Raw genomic sequence first — 19033 nt, forward strand, 5'->3', positions numbered from 1 at the left:
TAACTGAGGCTTGGAGGAGGGTCATAGTGGGAGGAGCCAGTGCACACCAGGTAGTCTAAAAGCTTTCTTTTAGTTGTGCCCGTTCTCCTGCGGAGCCCCTATTCCCCATGGTCCTTTCGGAGTTCCCAGCATCCACTACGGACTACGAGAAAAAGATTTACCGGTGAGTAAAATCTTATTTTCTTATGTCAAATATGTACTTTTATCCCTATACATTCAATTCATCTATTTCCTCATTCTACATAACATGTCCATTACTGCTCACCCAATATTGTTTAAATCAACCTTAATATTGTTAATATATGCAATTGTGTTACGTTATCTGTTACCCTTTAGATAATGTATTCAAGTTAGACCTAGTTTTCTATTGTTTACTACCACCACAGTGGACACTCAAAGGGTGAGTCATATAAGGTACCATTGTCCCTTTTTGTTTACTCCCTATTGTCCGACAGTGAGCTGACCAGACATGGTTGCTCTCTGGCTGATGTAATCACCTTGATTAGAATATGTATTGTATTCCAATGCTGTAAGATCCTTAGACAAAGAAGTCACACACACTCCATGTAATATGAAGCTTCTGGGGCTATAAGTAGAGCTAACCAGAGAGCTGAAAGAGATTCTATGCTCCTTGACTAAGAAGTGATGTTCTGTCAGGAGTTTGTGGTGGGAATTGTCACGTGGAATTGGATTACAGAGGTGTGCTGAGCTGTTTATAGCCCATACTGTTCAATAAACCACTGTTGGTTTTTCATTTACCACTGTGCCTGAGTGATTTGGAACCCAGTATCTTCACAGCTACTATCGATGGCGGGTAACTACCTGGCTCTCTGCCTTTGATGGTAAAACTAGTTATCATCAGGTATAAACCATCAATGATTCATGATCATCAATAGTTGATGGCCAATCCTAGACCAGACCGAGAGACCACAGCCACCACCAGATCCACAATGTGTACCTAGAAGCTTCCACATCTGGCACTTGGTCACCCACCATCAGATCTACCTTCTCCTAGAGAGCCACCTTCACAGCTTTCCACATCTAAGCTGGAACTCTGCAGGTTTCCTTCACCACCAGCTTGGATCTCCTTTGCATCAGCATCCTGGCCAGCCTCACACAGGTCCATGGAATCAGCATTATGATAACTTTTGACTCTCTATTTGCTGCAGCTGCTGTATAGTTCCTGTGATTTCCTCCAGCTTATTAACCAGCTGCACCAGCTCCTCATTTCATGTAACTCTCCCAGCTGCTGTAACAGTTTTTTCCCTGACGTCCTAGTGGATGCTGGGGACTCCGTAAGGACCATGGGGAATAGACGGGCTCCGCAGGAGACTGGGCACTCTAAAGAAAGATTTAGGACTACCTGGTGTGCACTGGCTCCTCCCCCTATGGCCCTCCTCCAAGCCTCAGTTAGATTTCTGTGCCCGGCTGAGCTGGATGCACACTAGGGGCTCTCCTGAGCTCCTAGAAAGAAAGTATATTTTAGGTTTTTTATTTTCAGTGAGACCTGCTGGCAACAGGCTCACTGCACCGAGGGACTAAGGGGAGAAGAAGCAAACCTACCTAAGTGGTGGTAGCTTGGGCTTCTTAGGCTACTAGACACCATTAGCTCCAGAGGGATCACACACAGGACCCGACCTCGTCGTCCGTTCCCGGAGCCGCGCCGCCGTCCCCCTTACAGAGCCAGAAGCAAGAAGGTCCGGAAAAGCGGCGGCTGAAGACTTCTGTCTTCTCCAAGGTAGCGCACAGCACTGCAGCTGTGCGCCATTGCTCCTCATGCACACCACACACTGCGGTCACTGATGGGTGCAGGGCGCTGGGGGGGGGCGCCCTGAGCAGCAATATTAACACCTTGGCTGGCAAACTGGCACCATATATAGCCCCAGGGGCTATATGGGTGTATATTAACCCCTGCCAGATATATTAAAATAGCGGGAGAAAGCCTGCCGAAAAAGGGGCGGGGCCATCTCCCTCAGCACACTGGCGCCATTTTCCCTCACAGCTCCGCTGGAAGGATCACTCCCTGGCTCTCCCCTGCAGTCCTGCACTACAGAAAAGGGTAAAAAAGAGAGGGGGGGCAGTATAAATATATTATGCGCAGTATAAATATATTATGCAGCTATAAGGGGAAAACACTTTTATAGGTGATATCCCTGTGATATATAGCGCTCTGGTGTGTGCTGGCATACTCTCCCTCTGTCTCCCCAAAGGGCTTTGTGGGGTCCTGTCCACTGTAAGAGCATTCCCTGTGTGTCTGCTGTGTGTCGGTACTGCTGGGTCGACATGTATGAGGAGGACAATGATGTGGAGGCGGAGCAAATGCCTGTGAATGTGATGTCACCCCCTGCGGGGTCGACACCTGTGTGGTTGGACTTATGGAAGGAATTATGTGAAAGTGTCAACTCCTTACACAAAAGGTTTGACGACATAGAACAGCCGGCTACTCAGCTTGTGCCTGTTCCAGCGTCTCAAATGTCATCAGGGGCTTCAAAATGCCTGCTACCTCAGGTGACAGATACAGACGTCGACACGGATACCAACTCCAGTGTCGACGACGATGAGACTAGTGTACCCTCCAATAGGTCCACCCGTTACATGATTGAGGCAATGAAAAATGTTTTACACATTTCTGATAATACCCCAGGTACCACAAAAAAGGGTATTATGTTTGGTGAGAAAAAGCTACCTGTAGTTTTTCCTGCATCTGAGGAATTAAATGAGGTGTGTGAGGAAGCGTAGACTTCCCCCGATAAGAAATTGATAATTTCTAAATGGTTATTGGCAGCGTACCCTTTCCCGCCAGAGGATAGGTCACGTTGGGAAACACCCCCTAGGGTAGATAAGGTGCTGACACGCATATCAAAGAAGGTGGCACTACCGTCTCCGGATACGGCCGCCCTGAAGGCGCCTGCTGATAGGAAGCAGGAAACTACCCTAAAAGCTATCTACACACACACAGGCATTATATTGCGACCAGCGATTGCATCAGCTTGGATGTGCAGTGCTGCTGCTGCGTGGTCAGATTCCCTGTCGCATAATATTGATACCATGGATAGGGACAATATTATGCTGACGATTGAGCATATAAAAGATGCAGTCTTATACATGCGTGATGCACAGAGGGATATTTGCCGGCTGGCATCAAAAATAAGCGCTATGTCCATTGCCGCCAGAAGGGGGTTATGGATTCGGCAATGGTCTGGTGATGCCGACTCAAAACGGCACATGGAAGTTTTGCCCTATAAGGGGGTGGAACTGTTTGGGGAGGGTCTTTCGGACCTCATGTCCACAGCTACTGCTGAGAAATCGACCTTTTTGCCACAGGCTACCCCACAGCAAAGAAAGCACCGTATTATCAGGTACAGTCCTTTCGGCCCCAGAAAAGCAAGAGGGCTAGAGGCTCATCCTTTCTGCCGAGAGGCAAAGGTAGAGGAAAAAAGCTGCAACACACAGCTAGTTCCCAAGAGCAGAAGTCCTCCCTCGCGTCCGGTAAGTCCACAGCATGACGCTGGGGCTGCTCAGGCGGACCCGGGTACGGTGGGGGCCCGTCTCAGGAATTTCAGCGCTCAGTGGGATCTCTCACAAGTGGATCCCTGGCTTTTTCAAGTAATATCTCAGGGGTACAGGCTGGAATTCGAGACGTCTCCCCCCCCGCCGTTTCCTAAAATCTGCCTTACCGGCAACTCCCTCTGCCAGGGAGGCGGAGTTGGTGGCTGTTTAAAAAGTGTATTCACAGCAAGTGATTGTCAAGGTACCCCTCCTCAAGCAAGGAAAGGGTTACTATTCCACAATGTTTGTGGTACCGAAACCGGATGGTTCGGTGAGACCCATCTTAAATCTAAAATCCTTGAACACTTATATCAAAAGGTTCAAGTTCAAGATGGAATCGCTTAGGGCGGTTATTGCGAGCCTGGTCGAGGGGGATTACATGGTCTCCCTGGACATCAAGGATGCGTACCTGCATGTCCCCATTTACCCTCCTCACCAGGAGTACCTCAGATTTGTGGTACAGGACTGTCACTATCAGTTCCATACGCTGCCATTTGGGTTGTCCACGGCACCGAGGGTCTTTACCAAGGTAATGGCCGAAATGATGATACTCCTTCGCAAGAAAGGAGTATTAATTATCCCGTACTTGGACGATCTCCTGATAAAGGCGAGGTCCAAGGAACAGTTGGTAGTGGGAGTAGCACTTTCTCGGGAAGTGCTACAACAGCACGGCTGGATTCTCAATATTCCAAAGTCACAGCTGGTCCCGACGACACGTCTTCTGTTCCTGGGAATGATTCTGGACACAGACCAGAAAAGAGTGTTTCTTCCAGTGGAAAAAGCCGAGGAGTTGTCATCTCTAGTCAGAGACCTCCTAAAACTGGGACAGGTGTTAGTACATCAATGCATACGAGTCCTGGGAAAAATGGTGGCTTCGTACGAGGCAATTCCATTCGGAAGGTTCCACGCAAGGACTTTCCAGTGGGACCTGTTGGACAAATGGTCCGGGTCCCATCTCCAGATGCAACAGCGGATAACCCTGTCGGCAAGAACCAGGGTGTCGCTGCTGTGGTGGCTGCAGAGTGCTCATCTACTAGAGGGCCGCAGATTCGGAATACAGGACTGGGTCCTGGTGACCACGGATGCCAGCCTTCAGGGCTGGGGTGCAGTCACACAGGGAAGAAATTTCCAAGGACTGTTGTCAAATCAGGAGATTTCGCTTCACATAAATATTCTGGAGCTAAGGGCCATTTACAATGCCCTAAGCCAAGCAAGACCACTGCTTCAGAACCGGCCGGTGCTGATCCAATCAGACAACATCATGGCGGTCGCCCATGTAAACAGACAGGGCAGCACAAGAAGCAGGAGGGCAATGGCAGAAGCCACAAGGATTCTCCGATGGGCAGAGAATCATGTGTTAGCACTGACAGCAGTGTTCATTCCGGGAGTGGATAACTGGGAAGCAGACTTCCTGAGCAGGCACGACCTCCACCCGGGAGAATGAGGACATCATCCAGAAGTCTTCCAAATGCTGATACACCGCTGGGAAAGACTACAGGTGGACATGATGGCGTCCCGCCTCAACAAAAAGCTAAAAAGATATTGCGCCAGGTCAATGGACCGTCAGGCGATCGCTGTGGACGCTCAAGTGACTCCGTGGGTGTACCAGTCGGTTTATGTGTTTCCTCCTCTGCCTCTCATACCCAAGGTACTGAGAATAATAAGAAGGCGAGGAGTGAAAACTATTCTCGTGGTTCTGGATTGGCCAAGAAGAGCTTGGTACCCGAAACTTCAAGAGATGCTTGCAGAGGACCCTTGGCCTCTGCCGCTCAGACAAGACCTGCTGCAGCAGGGACCCTGTCTGTTCCAAGACTTACCGCGGCTACGTTTGACGGCATGGCGGTTGAACGCCGGATCCTAAAGGAAAAGGGCATTCTGGAGTCATCCCTACCCTGATCAAGGCCAGGAAGGATGTCACCGCAAAACATTATCACCGCATTTGGCGGAAATATGTTGCTTGGTGTGAGGCCAAGAAGGCCCCAACGGAGGAATTTCAACTGGGTCAATTCCTGCATTTCCTGCAAGCAGCTGTGACATTGGGCCTCAGATTGGGGTCCATTAAGGTCCAGATCTCGGCTCTGTCGACTTTCTTCCAGAAAGAACTGGCTTCACTGCCTGAAGTACAGACATTTGTTAAGGGAGTTCTGCATATTCAGCCTCCTTTTGTGCCCCCAGTGGCACCTTGGGATCTCAATGTGGTTTTGGAGTTCCTAAATTCGCATTGGTTTGAGTCACTTAAGACTGTGGATTTGAAATATCTCACGTGGAAAGTGGTTATGCTGTTGGCTCTGGCTTCGGCCAGGCGTGTGTCAGAATTGGCGGCTTTGTCCTGTAAAAGCCCTTATCTGATTTTCCGTATGGATAGGGCAGAATTGAGGACTTGTCCTCAGTTCCTCCCGAAGGTGGTATTAGCTTTTCACTTGAACCAACCTATTGTGGTGCCTGCGGCTACTTGGAGTTTCAAGTTACTGGATGTAGTCGGGGCCCTGAAAATGTATGTTTCCAGGACGGCTGGAGTCAGGAAAACTGACTCGCAGTTTATTCTATATGCACCCAACAAGCTGGGTGCACCTGCTTCTAAGCAAACTATCGCGCGCTGGATTTGTAGCACTATTCAGCTGGCGCATTCTGCGGTGGAACTACCGCAGCCTAAATCTGTAAAAGCCCATTCCACAAGGAAGGTGGGCTCTTCTTGGGCGGCTGCCCGAGGGGTCTCGGCTTTACAACTTTGCCGAGCTGCTACTTGGTCAGGGGCAAACACGTTTGCAAAATTCTATAAATTTGATACCCTGGCTGAGGAGGACCTGGAGTTCTCTCATTCGGTGCTGCAGAGTCATCCGCACTCTCCCGCCCGTTTGGGAGCTTTGGTATAATCCCCATGGTCCTTACGGAGTCCCCAGCATCCACTAGGACGTTAGAGAAAATAAGATTTTACTCACCGGTAACTAACATTACATCTGCACTAACATTTTTTGAGACAGGAGCCATTAGAAGAAAACAGACACAGGATGGAAAAAAGAAAATAACAGAGAAAAAGGTGACCGAGCCGAGAATGCAAAGAAGAGAAGGAAAGGATGTGTGAAAAGAACAGATATATTCAAATATGCAAACCCGAGACAAATGACAAATAGATTCTCATCTCATTTTGCAGAAGAAATATGGGTCTTGTACGCCTCAGAGGTCTTCTATTCTATCCAAGGCAGCCATATAGCAATAAACTCAGACCGTCTATCCGCAGCACTCAGTAATATATCTTCCATATTCATATAATAATCCAGTCTGGAGAACCAGGTATGCCACGTAGGAGGATTGGAGGACATCCACAGAGTGGGAATTACTGCCCGGGCGGCATTGCCAAGGTGTCGTAGTAGAGATGACTTATAGGTAGAGAGTGGGGTAGTGGAATGGATCAACAACCAAATGGCCGGGTCACATGGGACAGGAGCATGAAGGATAATACTGGAAATGGAAATTACATCACCCCAAAAAGTTTTAATAAGGGGACAGGTCCACCAGATGTGTAACAAAGAGCCTAAATCTTTATGACATCTCCAACAGGCAGGTGAGATAGATGGAGAAATGGCGTGTAGGAGGATAGGGTGTCTGTACCATCTCATCAGAATCTTATATTGCGTTTCTCTGACCTGTATGCATATGGAACTCCCATGGGCTTTAAGAAAAATAGAGTCCCATTCCCTGTCTGAGAGTGAGATGTTCAGATCTCTTTCCCATTTCTGGGTGAAAGGAGGAGGGGCCAAGGAGTCAGATGCATACAGGAGTCTATACAAGGTGGACACCATGTGTACGGGGTTCTGGGGCGCAACACACATCCTTTCAAATGGAGTCAGCTCCCGGGATGCTTGCCGGTATATATTATCCATATATAGGAAGTGTCGAACCTGTAAGAACTTCCAGAAATCAGCCTGCGGGATCTCCCATTTTGCTGGAATATCTGAAAATTGCTTAACCCCGGATGGTTGAACTAGCTGACCTACTCTGAAAAGTCCCTCCAGCGCCCAGTTTTGGTAATAGACAAGGGAGAGGCCAGGTGGGAAAGCCGGGTTACTCAAAAAGGAAGTTAGGGGGCCAAAGACCGAGGAGAGGGACGGTCGACGTCTTATCCCTCTCCAAAAGGAGAGCGTAGGAGAAATAGTAGGGTGGGGTTGCGGAAGTTTGGGTAAGGTCGGGAGCCAAGGAAAAATTTCAGGGTATAGATTAACATATAGGCCTTCCAAGACCACCCATTGTTTAACCTCCCGACTCCTGGTCCAGTCCAAGACCCTATTCAAGAGGATTGCATTGTAAAAGTTTTTAATATCTGGGAGTTGAAATCCACCTTTTTTAGGCGGGCGAGTCAGGACTGATCTATCAATTCTGGGCCTCTTACGGCGCCAAATAAATTGTTGGATCAAGGATCTTACGGTCTGGAACCAGGAATCTGGGATTCGGATTGGTAAAGTCTGGAGGAGATAGAGCAATTTGGGTAATGTGTTCATCTTTACAACATTAATTCTGGCTAGCCATGAAAGATTATGGTGTTGCCATCTGCAGTAGTCATTTCTAATGGCTTGGAGAATAGGGTAGAAGTTCAGGGACAGCAGATGCAATAAATCGCTGGGAAGCTGGACTCCTAGGTACGTGATGTGGGAATCTCTCCATATAAATGGGAAAGTGGATTTCAAAAAAGTTAAAATCATATGAGATGTTGAAATATGAAGGGCATAGGATTTGGATGTGTTGACTTTAAAACCGGAAAGTGAACGAAAGATGTCCAATTCACACATGAGGTGAGGGAGTGAGTGGGTGGGTTGTGTGACGACTGTCAGCAGATCGTCTGCAAACATAGCAAGTTTGTATTCCATGTCACCTACTTGAAGCCCTTTAATGCAATCATTCGCTCTAATAGCCCTAGCCAAGGCTTCGATACAAAGAACGAAAATCAGGGGGGACAAGGGACAGCCCTGTCTCGTTCCATTACTTAAAGTAAAGTTGTCAGAAAGAATCCCATTAACCCGCACTCGAGCCAATGGCCGTGTATAGAGGGATAATATCCTGTGGAGGGCTTGTGGACCCAACCCAATGTGCTCCAGTACCGCCCTCATAAAGTCCCAATTGACTCTGTCAAAGGCCTTTTCGGCGTCTGTAGACAGCAACACAGTAGGTGTCCTACTGTTAGAGGCCTGATGTATAAGGTTGAGGATCTTTGTCGTATTATCTTTTGCTTCACGGCCCGGGACAAAGCCCACCTGATCACTGTGAATAAGTGAGAAACTTGTTCAAGCTTAAGGGCCCTACACACTTAAAGATTATCTGTCCAATCTGGCTGATTGGAAAGAAAATATGGCAATGGCTGGGAGCAAATGACAATCAACAATTTGCTCCCAAAATCAAGAAAATGAACAAAAACAGTTCAGATAAATTGGTTTAATGAAACAAACTTAACCAATTTGTCTTAAAGTCCATTTTTGTCTGTTTTCCAATGTTTGAGAGCAAATAGTCAATTGCCATTTGCTCCCAGACATTGCCAGATTGTCTTTCCAATCAGACAGATAATCTTTTAGTGTGTAGGGCCCTTAAGAGCCATCAATTTCGCAAAAAGTTTGAGATCCACATTAAGCAAAGAAATGGGCCTGTAACTGGAACACACTGAGGGGTCCGTCCCTTGTTTAGGAATCACAGTAATTTGAGCCTCCAGGGACTGACGTGAGAAATGTGTATCAGCTGAGATGGAGTTAAAGGCCTGTAATTATCTAGGGGCGAGAGTCTCTTTAAACGTCTTATAATAAATGGCGGTAAAACCGCCCAGGCCCGGACTTTTACGTAAGGGCGTGGAGGAGATAACTTGTTCAACCTCAGTTAAGGTAAAGGGTGCTTCCAGGGAGTCACAGTCAGAGAGTGACAACTGAGGGAGCGCCACTTTAGCTAAGTATTTCCTGGATCTCAACATATTAGAAAGGGAATCGTGGGTCGGAGAGGGATCACCTAGATTATATAAGGTGTTATAATAATTTTTAAAGCACGCTGCTATCTCCGGTGTCTTAAAGCATACGGAGCCCGCGCTATTTTTCATAGAGGGGATAAGAGGCCATTCTCTGGGATCTAAGTGCCTGTGCTAACAAGCGTCCTGGCTCATTTCCCCACTTATAGTATTTGCTGTTACATTTATGCAGGGAGGCCTGGGTTTTGTTATTGAGGATTTTCCGGAGGTGCGTCCGGGCTTCGAACAGATCCACCAAATCGGAGGGAGACAGGGAGGATTTATGGCGGGCCTCCAAAGAATGGATTTTATGCAACAATGCGGTGGTTAAGGCCAGTCTATTTTTCTTCACAAAAGAGCCTAATTGGATCAATTTACCCCGTATAACACATATGTGGGCCTCCCAGACCGTAATTTTGGATAATTCCCCTGTATCGTTACAGATAATGCCTTATCTAGTTCAGATTTGCAATACTCATCATATAGGAGGGATTCATTAAAGCGCCAGGTCCAAGGGCCGGGGGATCGGGAGGGGACTGAGAGAGACAAGAATACCGAGGCATGGTCTGACCAAGTAATGGAGCCAATGGAGGCGTCCACTATTAAGGGGAGGAGTTTATGGCTCAGAAACAAGTAGTCTAGATGTGAGTAAACCTGATGTGGGTGCGAGAAGAATGAGAAGTCTCTGTCAGCGGTGTGTGTGACCCTCCAAGAGTCAGCAAGTTGAAATTCGTGGAAGACCTTCCTAACCTATGTTTTCGTTCAGAGAATTTAGGGGCTGGCGGGGAGGTGTCAATGGAGGGGTCCATGGATCAGTTTAAGTCGCCTCCCAAAACAACAATACCTGTCATGAGGGCTTCAAGCCGGGGAAGTTGGGAACGGAAAAAGGACAGTTGGCCCTGATTTGGAGCATAGAGGGCTATGAGAGTGTACGCCTGAGAAAATATATTGCATTGGACCACCAACAATCTCCCAGGAACTAATTTATGGACTGAGACATCAGTCACTTGTAGGGCTTTAGAAAAAAGTATAGCGACCCCCTTGGATTTACTTTCGGGGTTGTTGGAGTAGTAAACGAGGGGGAATCTATGATTTACTAAAGAGGGCCTGTGGGCAGAGATCTTAAAGTGTGTCTCCTGTATCAGAGCCACATCTACTCCGTCCGACCGCAGTGTCCGAAATAAATGGGACCTCTTCTCAGGGATGTTAAGACCTTTGGCATTGATAGAGGCAAATTTAAGTGTACCTGGGGCAGACATCAAATCGTATCACAGTACAGGATAGCAGGAGACTCGGACAGGTCACTAAAGAAAGTGAGAGACAATACAGAAGAGAAAGAAAGGAAAAAGAGCAGGTCACGGAGAATAGGAACATCAGGAACAAAGAAACACCTGCAGTGGGAGAGCTGGTAAGTATGTATACCAGCAACCCCATAGGGCACAATGGCCGTGTGCGGGACCGGGGCAAGGGAGTCACCCCCTCAGGCACTATATATACTATGAACATTTTAAGAAAAAGAACGAAAAAACGAAAGCAAAACATTAGCATTAACCAGCAATAACAACTAACTGTCTACTAGTATAGTCTCAATACTAAGCTCCAGGTTTGAAGGTGAAGCCGGGGAGAACACGGTGAAACGGGGCAGAAGTGGCACGAGGCCACATAGGATGTGTCTCACCCGGCATGCCACAGCCGGAACATTCAACCCTCCTGCAGAAAACAAGAAGATCCAGTTTGCAGGGCAGTAACAATGTCGTCAGGTAGCAGAGGAGTCCTGGCACACGGGGAGGGTTTTGGAAGCTTTCTTCTGAGAGCTACGTACAACTTGCCATGACGCTCCAGTCCCCGCAGGTTGAGGCGGGTGCAGATCCGGGAGGATGAAGTCCCAATCCGGAATCTTCGGGGGTGGGAGACCGAGACCGGAGCAGAAAGTGGGGAGGTTGGAGGGAGTATGTAGGGTGTGTAACTTTCCCGAAGCGGAGACCTGTAGACTGAAAGGGAAACCCCATCGGTATTTCAGTTGTCGTTTACGGAGTTCCTCCGTAAGGGGATGGAGGGTCTCTCTTTGTTGAAGCGTATGCCAGGAGAGGTCCTGGAAGATGGAAATTGGGTTGCCATTAAAGTCCAGGCCATTCAGGCGGCGCACTCATAATTTCCTCTTTCTGAGAGTAGTAATGCAATCGACATATGACGTCCCGAGGTCGGTCGGAGGAGAGCCCTCTCGGTTTGAGGGCACGGTGAGCTCTGTCAAAGATAATGGCATTAGCTGGGTCCTTACCCAGAACTGTGTTGAATATTTTCGTCAGGGCATCTACTCGGCCTGTCTGGGGACATCTTCGTGAATACCTCTCACCCGGACATTGTTTCTCCTACCTCTATTGTCCAAATCCAACACACGGGTCTGCATCGACCGGATTTCATCTGATTGAGCTTTGATAACATCCGTTAGGGACCCCATAAAGACATCAGTGGAGTCACGATGGTCCTCCAGTGCTGTTACCCTATCCAAGAGCTGCGAGATATCATGTTTGATAGATGCCAACTCTCTACGCATGGTGTCTTGGAGGTCCTGCTTAGTTGGAAGCATTTTCATAAACTTCAAGATGTCTTGAAGAGCAGTATCACTGTGAGCGTGGGGGGCGGGTTGCTCCATCGCTAAAGGGGAGGCAGGAGAGGCGGAATGACAGGAAGAGGGGCTTGAGGGAGAGAGAGCTCCAGAAAGCGTTGCGGGAGTGGGTTGTAGGAATGATCTCATTCCCGGCTGGGTCACGGTCTCCCTAGATTGCATAGTATTACTTTTCTTTTTTCCAGATCTGACCATGCTGAGAGGACAGATGATTAAACGATAGCATGTGATAGCGAGACTATATGCACGGTGCTGCTCAATACGCTGTGAAGTGCCTACAGCATGGTGACTCCCAGTGGAATGGCACTAGCACGCCATTAATCAGATTTCAGCCATTATGGTAATAAGCACACAGTGGGCATCGGTTTCCGCATCCCCGGAAAGGAGAGGACGGGTGCTGCATATCCGTGTCACCGGCTCCCAGTAGGTGACCCGAGGCACTTTGCAAATTCTGTCAGACAGGTATAAGGGCAGTAGAGTCACAGATATAAGTCCAAGTATATGGGAGAGCCACTAGGGGGAGCTCCAACCCAATACATACACCTCATAAGGCAAATCCACTGTGTAATAGGAGCAGGACCAGCAGTAAATATTAAATGCACAGAAACAGTTCCAGATTCACTGGTGCAAAATATGAGAAAGAAAAAAGCCCTCCAATAGCCCTTCCCCAAGCTGTGGAGCAAAAGGGAAAGGGGGCAGCAGCAGCAGTGGGGTCAGTGAAAAAGGCTCACCCAGTCAGCGGCTCGGCTCCAAGCTGCAGCAGGGTCCTCCAACTGCAGAGGAAAGATGGCCATCCAGAGTGGATTCTGAGGAGGGCAGCTGTAGCTGGCCGTGTTTCCCACGTCTTCGCACACCTCAGGAGCAGGCAGGCCACGGGAACAGTCGGGGATGACCCCAGTATCGAGCGCAGGGACCCTTTGCCGGGTGCCATCGCGGCGTCACGTGCCGCGTCCAGAGATCAGAGCTGGGGCCACCGCCGCTGGGCAAGGCCGTCCAGACAGGATGAGGGGGCGGTGGACGGCAGCAGCCACTGCAGAAGACGGTCCCTCAGTGGCTGTGGAAGCGGTAAGCTGCGGAAAGACGTCCGGGGTGGGAGAGGCGCATAAGCCCACCGCGGGCGTCTCCAGCGGGATAGATGGGAAAATTGAGTCCCCGGCCCCCAGGTAGAGAACAGGCCGCAACCTGCAGAGGGGTAGGAGACCCCCCTCCGGCTCCGCGAACCCGGCTCCCGGGGTAGGGGAAGTATGCAGGCACCAAGTGGGGCGGATATGGGTGCAGGATGTTGGGCTGGAGCTACTTTAAAGGGGTCTGCAAGGCTGCTTTGGTGGGAGCTCACCCAAAGCCTGTGTGCTCTCGATGGCAGCCAAGCCACGCCCCCCCACCCCCATTTTTTAATTAGTGGTAACTCCCTGTCACCTTCAGAAAATCAAAAAGAGGGGGACAATCAATATATAAGGAATACATAAGGAACAATAATTAAAATAAAGGAATAAGGGACAATAAAAAAATATATAAATAAATGGATAGGATAAGGATACATTTAGTACAAAAACAGGGACTCAACAATAAAATGCAGTAATGGACAAAGGAAGACAATCAGTTATACAACACAGTGGGAAAAGCTAATAGGGAAAGTTACTACTTATCTGCTCCCTGCTCCACTGATCTGTGCACAGAAGTTGTTCTCCCCGGCGGCAGGCTCCCTCTATCCGCTGCTTCCTCCTGGCTGCTGGCTCTTCCTGGCTGCTGGCTTCCCCCTTGCTGCCGGCTTCTGGCTCCCTCAGGCCGTTGCTTCCTCCTGGCTGCTGGCTCTCCCCGCCCGTTGTCTGCTGGCTTCCCCCTTGCTGACGGCTTCTGGCTCCCCTGGCTTGTGGCTCTAGCACCTTGCCGCTCCATCCTTGTGTGCGCCCTTGTGTGTGCGTGCCCAATGTCACTTTCAGTTCCAGTCGCTCAATGCTCTTTCTCAGTAATAGAGTTCTCCTACATACTTGAAATGTATTTGTAGTTGATTATGTGCTCATATTGCTTATTATACTAATGTATAAACTGTGACTGCTGAATTTACTATAATTCTGTCAATTTTTTCAGTCTATTCCGATCTTCAATGCTTGTACAAAGCAGGGTAGGGTTGGATTTTATGTCCCTTTAACAAAATTTTAAGTGATTACAGCACAAATTGAGTAGTAGACTGTGCAAGTGTGTGATTATTTATCATGTCTAAGAGCGGCAAGGGTGAGGAAAATACACTCACAGCAGCACCAATATTCATCATGTTTGTCAAAGCAGAGTTAACCAATCAGGATCTGGTTCAGAAAAATTGTTTTAGCTTTCATCAAAGTCTCTTGAAAAATCCAAGGAGGACACAGATGCAAGTTGAACCACCATGGGCTACCTTTGTACAGACATTATCCAGTATAGCTCAGTGGATAATTCCAACTTCTGTACCAGGGATAGGTTACACTATTAACCCTTACATGCAGCATTCCACCTGAGGTTTATCACATCCAGCAGTGGAAGCAGCAGCCTCTCAACAAAAACAGGCTGAAAGAACAGTGGTAAGTAAAGCACATAGACATGAAACAACATCTTCACAGTCTACACATGCTTCAGATGAGGATTCGTTGGAGAATGAAGACTCATTACACTCCATTTCTGCATACGAAGCTGAGGAGGAAGGTCTCAGCTCAGTGGACATACCTGAGTTAATTAAGGCAATGAAAGCCATTCTATCCTTACAAGAATCAACAGTCTGTGTTAAAATCCAAGTCACCTGTGTTTAAATGTCCCAAAACAGTCAGTACTGAGTTTCCTAGGTCATAACAGCTGAAGGAAATTATGGAAGAGGCTTGGGATACTCCCAGTAAGAAATTTAGAATTCCAAGGGAATGGAATTTCAATTATCCTCTACCCCTACAACCACTTTCTGCAACATCACAATGGGATCCCAAAGGGCCTTCAGGCTTTTGGTATGAGATACTTTGAGACGAATATTCGAGGTGGGGGATATAGATGGCAATCTCCTTAGGTTTGAGAGCCAAATTATATTCCTAATGGGATGTCAACATCCAAGAGGTCTGAATGAAAACAACAGTTACTTACCTTTTTTGTAAGATTGAACGTACATCAGGAGAAAACGTGATCCTGTTGTATACCATTATGAGATCCAGTGTGTATCCAGGAGTTTTCCCTTTTGAGTAAATGATTACCTGCTGGATACGTCCACCTACTCACAAGTTCAAGTGATGATCCCCTGGGATTTGAGAGATCAAATCTAAAAGACAGCTACCTATCTTTTTTATAATTGGGGAACTATGATTCTGAATATACCATCATATGACTTATTGTTTTTTTGTCTTTCTAGGATTCTCTCTCTTGAGAAATTGATTACTTACTTGTTGTGTCCATATATATACATGGATTCAGTTGAGGGTATTTTGAGATCACATTCATTATTATATATTAATAGACATATGTCTATTTCATATATATTTAGGGGATGATTTGTACTTATAAATCCATTGTAGGGGCTAGATTCCTGTACGTGTCCCACATTTTATGCATATTATCAATACCTGTATTGCTAACTTCAGATTTGATCCATATAGCAGGAGTATATAGTAACATATTAATTATTAGATGTGGTGTTTTAGGGAAGAGCCCTGGATATACTTTAACATAGAATTTATTCACCTATGCAGGGAATACATGAGTATGTAACCTATTTGAGGCTAGCATTCAAATAAGTCCACACAGACCATTAGGCATTGGGTAGTAGACACTTTGAGATGAACATCTGAGGTGGGGACACAGATGGAGATCTTCTCAGGTTTGAGGGTCAATGGCATCCTTAATGGGATACCAGTATCCAAAAGGGCTAAAGGAAAATAAGTTACTTACCTTATTTTTGAAGATTGAACATACATTAGGTAAAGATGTGATTTTGATGCATACCATCATGTGACCCATTGTGTACCCAGAATTCTCCCTTCTGAGCAATAGACTACTTACCTGTTACACTCATTTATTCACAAATCCAAGTGATGATGCCCTGAGATTTAAGAGATAAAATATAACAATAGCCACTTACCTTTCAATGATGGGGAATTAAGATCTCGATGCACACCATGATACATTTTATTAATCAATAGCTCTCATGGGATTCCCTCATTTGAGAAATTGATCACTTACCCGATGTGCCCAAACATTTATGGATTCAATCATCTACCAGGATTCAACGTTTTAGACACATGACATGTGTGAGACAATCAGTGCTGCAGAAGTAAATAGGAGCCTTGGAGAGGACGATGTGATGCGCGATCACATGCTCACACACCCGTCCGCGATTGGCTTTCCTTTCCTTTATAGTCATTCTAGGTAGAGCAATCGGGTTTGTCCTGACGAAGCTGGTGTGAAACGTGCACGTCGAGTGGCATTTCAAAGCAGCATTGATATGCCTGCTTAATTCACTGTGAAAAATGTTTACATTTAATCTAATGATGTAAAGAATTGTGTAACAATACGACCAGAAATATCCAAATGAATGACAACCAATCTAGTTTATCTATGGTGTCACGATCTGGGTATCTGGACGCCATTACTTACCCTTCAGATGCCTCCTAAGGCTGGCTCAGCGTTCCAGGACCGGATCCCGCTGTTCCTGAGTTTCCACATGCAGAATGTCAGAGTGGTGATTTCATCAGCCGCGGCCTCCGCTGTGCCCGCGTGGTTAAATGTGCGCTTGTCAGTCTGGCGTCTCCCGTCTCCTGTGGCCGGCGTCGCCATTACTGTTTCAATTCTCAAATGGATTACAAACCAAACTTCCCTCCAAGTGTCTGCATGGGCGCAGCCATCTTGGATTTTGTCATCTGATCATTTCCACCAATCTGCTGTCTGTATTGTTGATTTGCATAATTGCCTAGCCAACCCCTTCCTTGCTGCAGGTATAAGTAAGCTGTGCCTGAGCAAGGAAGGCGTCAGTGCTTTGGTTGTCTAACCTAGTTCCAGTTTGTCTCTCTCCTGTGGTTGTCTTCCAGGTTCCAGCTCCTGTCTCCAGACTTCTGCTATAGAGACCCGCACCAGCATTCCATCTGCGGTGTAGCCTGACTCTCCGATCCATTCTGGACTCACCTGTTTCCAGCTACAACAATCACCTGCTTCCAGCCCAGCTTCCAGCAGTGTACAGCTTCTCTTAAAGGGCCGGTGTCCTTTTCTGCAGTTTACCACTCTCCACCGGTATTATTATTTCACCGCTCTCAAACAATCACCTGCTTCCAGCCCAGCTTCCAGCAGTGTACAGCTTCTCTTAAAGGGCCGGTGTCCTTTTCTGCAGTTTACCACTCTCCACCGGTATTATTATTTCACCGCTCTCAAACTCCAAACTTCATTATTATTTCATCGCTCTCAAGTTCGTTTATTATTTAACTGGTCCCAGCCAGTATCCACTCCGTATCAACAACAGTCTGGTTCCAGCCAGTATCCACAGCAGCCGTTTTATCTTCAGCAGCCCAGCCTTTCCTGGAACACCGGCTGGTACGATCCTGGGTTCTCTCCATTGCTACAGTCAGGCCTGGTAAGGACTTTCCAACTAGAAGATTATAAGAACTGTCTCACACTACCAGTGCCTGTGGCCCTTGCCACCCTGTAGTACCCAGGAATTGTATTTATCCTCTGTTGACTTTTAGGTTTCCTTTTACTGCTGCTGTATTATGGAGTTTGTCATAATAAACATCATTGACTTTTATCCTGGTTGTCATGGTCACGCCTTCGGGCAGTTATTCTACATGTTACTTACATGTCTAGGGGTCTGATACAACCTCCCAGGTTCCGTTACATCTCAGCCCCTACAACTGAGGCTGCCTCCCGTCAGCTCAGGCCCTCAGTTGTGACAGTAAGCACTGACCAGATGAATCCAGCCGGAGACCAGGATCAAGCGGCCAGGCCGATGCAAGAACTGGCAGCCCGACTTGAACATCAGGAGGCTGCACAGGGCCACATCATCCGCTGTCTCCAGGATCTCTCTACACGGCTGGATGGGATTCAAACGACCCTCCGTGGACCTGGCACGTCCGGTGCGTCCACTACAGTGACACCAGCTGTAACCCCACCCACCTTACCCATTTCCAGTCCACATCTTCATCTTCCAACGCCAGCAAAATTTGATGGATCTCCAAGGTTCTGCAGGGGATTTCTCAATCAATGTGAAATCCACTTTGAGCTTCTACCTGGCAATTTCTTCAGTGACCGTACCAAAATTGCCTATGTCATCTCCCTTCTCAGTGGCTCAGCCCTTGACTGGGCATCACCTTTATGGGAGAAGTCTGATCCCCTGCTATCCTCCTATACTGACTTTGTAGCTACATTCAGGCGCATCTTCGACGAGCCAGGCCGGATAACATCTGCTTCATCTGAGATTCTTCGTTTACGCCAGGGAACACGTACTGTGGGACAGTATCTTATACAGTTTAAAATCCTGGCATCCGAACTGGCATGGAATGACGAGGCCCTGTATGCTGCATTCTGGCATGGCTTATCAGAACGCATCAAGGATGAGTTAGCTACCAGAGACTTGCCCTCTAAGTTGGATGAGCTAATTTCTCTTTGCACGAAGGTTGATCTACGCTTTAGAGAGAGAGCAACCGAGCGAGGAAGATCATCTACTCCTAAATCTTCTGCTCCTCCTCCTCGTCAATCATCTCCATCCAAGGATGAGCCTATGCAAATTAGTCGTTCCCGTCTATCTCCCGCTGAGCGCCGAAGACGTCTCTCTGAGTCTCTCTGCCTCTACTGTGCAGCTCCGTCGCACACTATCAATGCCTGTCCCAAACGTCCGGGAAACTCCAGATCCTAGCTCGCCAAGGAGAGGGCCGGCTAGGAGTAATGAT

The sequence above is a fragment of the Pseudophryne corroboree genome (assembly GCF_028390025.1).
Source record: "Pseudophryne corroboree isolate aPseCor3 chromosome 3 unlocalized genomic scaffold, aPseCor3.hap2 SUPER_3_unloc_47, whole genome shotgun sequence".
Classification (NCBI taxonomy): domain Eukaryota; kingdom Metazoa; phylum Chordata; class Amphibia; order Anura; family Myobatrachidae; genus Pseudophryne; species Pseudophryne corroboree.